The sequence below is a fragment of the Palaemon carinicauda genome, chromosome 26 (assembly GCF_036898095.1).
Source record: "Palaemon carinicauda isolate YSFRI2023 chromosome 26, ASM3689809v2, whole genome shotgun sequence".
In the NCBI taxonomy this organism is placed as follows: domain Eukaryota; kingdom Metazoa; phylum Arthropoda; class Malacostraca; order Decapoda; family Palaemonidae; genus Palaemon; species Palaemon carinicauda.
In genome coordinates, this window is record NC_090750.1 from 19,847,464 (window position 1) to 19,849,963 (window position 2,500).

The following is a 2,500-nucleotide window of genomic DNA, read 5'->3' on the forward strand; positions in this document are numbered from 1 at the left end:
TCATACAAATTTAAAGAAACATTATAAATACTGAGATCCGGATGTTGAGGAGCCACCGTCCTTGACCTACTTACAATCATACTTTGAGTTTTGTTAGGATTCAACTTCATACCCCATAATTTGCACCATGCACTAATTCTTGTTAAATCTCTATTAAGGGATTCACCAACCCCAGATCTACATTCAGGGGATGGAATTGATGCAAAAAGAGTAGCATCATCTGCATATGCAACAAGCTTGTTTTCTAAGCCAAACCACATGTCATGTGTATATAGTATGAAAAGTAATGGGCCAAGAACACTACCCTGTGGAACACCGGGTATCACATTCCTATAATCACTATGGTGCCCATCAACAATAACTCTTTGAGATCTATTACTTAAAATATCAATAATAATACTAGGAAACGACCCACCCACTCCCAACGGTTTCAGTTTGAAAACAAGGGCCTCATGATTAACACGGTCAAAGGCAGCACTAAAATCAAGGCCAATAACACGAACTTCCCGACCACAATCAAGAAATTTCTGTACAGCATTGGAGATTGTAAGAAGGGCATCACATGCTCCAAGGACTTTACGAAAACCAAATTGCAAACTAGGGAGTAGATGATTATCTTCAGCAAACCTATTAAGACGTTTTGCCAGAAGACGTTAAAAAACTTTAGATAATATGGGGGTTATGGAAATAGGGTGGTAATCTTAGGGACTTGAGCTACCACAAACACATTTACATAGAGGAGTAACATTACCAATTCTCCATCAAGTGCTAAAAGCTCCTCTTCTTGCTAACCTGCGCAAAATAACAGATAACTTTGGAGCTAAGAAATCTGCTGTCTTTATAAAAAAAAAAACAAAGAAAAACACCATTTGGGTCTACACCTCCATAAGCATCAAGGTCCACCAACAGAGCTTTAATCTCACGAGATCGAAAAGCTAAACTAGTTAGTTTAGCCTCAGGAAAACAGGAATGAGAAAGTTCAAGTTTTTCATTACTCTGTTTACTGTCAAAAACATCAGCCAAAAGGGTTGCCTTTTCCTTTGGACAGTGAGTGACTGAGCCATCTGGTTTAAGTAAAGGAGGAACTGTTGCATCTACACCAAAGAGTGCAGATTTAAGGGTAGACCACCATTTATGTTCCTGAGTTGTACCAGAAAGTGTTTCTTTTATGGTTAAATTGTACTCCTTTTCAGTTGAGGCATAAACTCTCTGAGCAAAAGCTCGAAGCTGAGTATAGTTGTTCCAGGTCAAATCTGATCTGTTACCCTTCCAAAGGTGATAGGTCTCCTGCTTCTCCAAATAAGCACGTCTGCAATCATCATTGAACCACGGTTTGTCCTTCACTCGGTACCTTAGCACACGAGAAGGAATACGCCTATTAATTATGTTGACTAGATTCTCATTCAAAGGGACAACAGGATCTACACTATTATATAATTGCGACCAATTCAAGCACAAAAGATCATGCAAAATCCCATTCAAGTCTGCTTGGGATTTCATATAAATTTTACAAGAATATGATATATCAGGGACCGGCTGCTCAGTCTTCACTAATAATGAAATCAAGGCATGATCAGATGTCCTGACTGGAGAACCAACCTTACTAGTTATAACGCCAGGGGAGTCAGTCTATATAAGGTCCAAGCAATTACCAGACCGTGAGTAGCTTCATTTATGATTTGCTCACAGCCTGATTCAGAGGCAAAGTCTAAAGCTCTTTAGTCATGGCGATCGGTAGGAGAGATAGAACTTAACCACTCCCTATGGTGAGTATTAAAATCACCAACAAAGACAAAAGAAGCCTTTCTATCATCTTCTTGTATCTTAGCCATAATGGTAAGAAGACAATCGAAGATAGAATCATCCATGTCTGGATTCCGGTAGATCGAACACAAATAAAAGTTCTTATGCCTGCCACAAACTTTTATTACCTGAATCTCATGACATCCACATTGATAGCAGGACTTATGAGAAGCAGGGTACTCGGTCCCAATATACACCGCCATTCCCCTGGCCCTAGGTATGGCATCACATTTCAACATTATTGGGTTCTTAAAACCAGTTATAAGGAGCTCAGATGAGTGCCTTATATTAGAAACCAAGGTTTCTGAGCACAGAAAAATATCATACTGTCTGGATGCAACTCTAAGGTCTTGGATATTTGCATGAAGACCACGAATATTGCAATACAGAAGATGACATTGACAAAATCTAGGACGTACTGGTCCCGGATTTCGCTCAATGTCTCCAGACAGCATAAGAATTAATAGAAATAAAAATGAGACATCATACTTAAAAACTAGATTAACAAGAATTATAACAAAAACAATATATAGAGAATTATAAATAAAATGATTGATGATACCCATAGACTATAGTAAAAAGTCGGAAAAACTGGTCAACATGGAGGAACCGATACACCATGCAAGGCTAAATACCCTCCAGGATAGCCATTTCAACTGAAGGGAGGACAATAAGGATGGTTTTGAGAAGAAAAAGA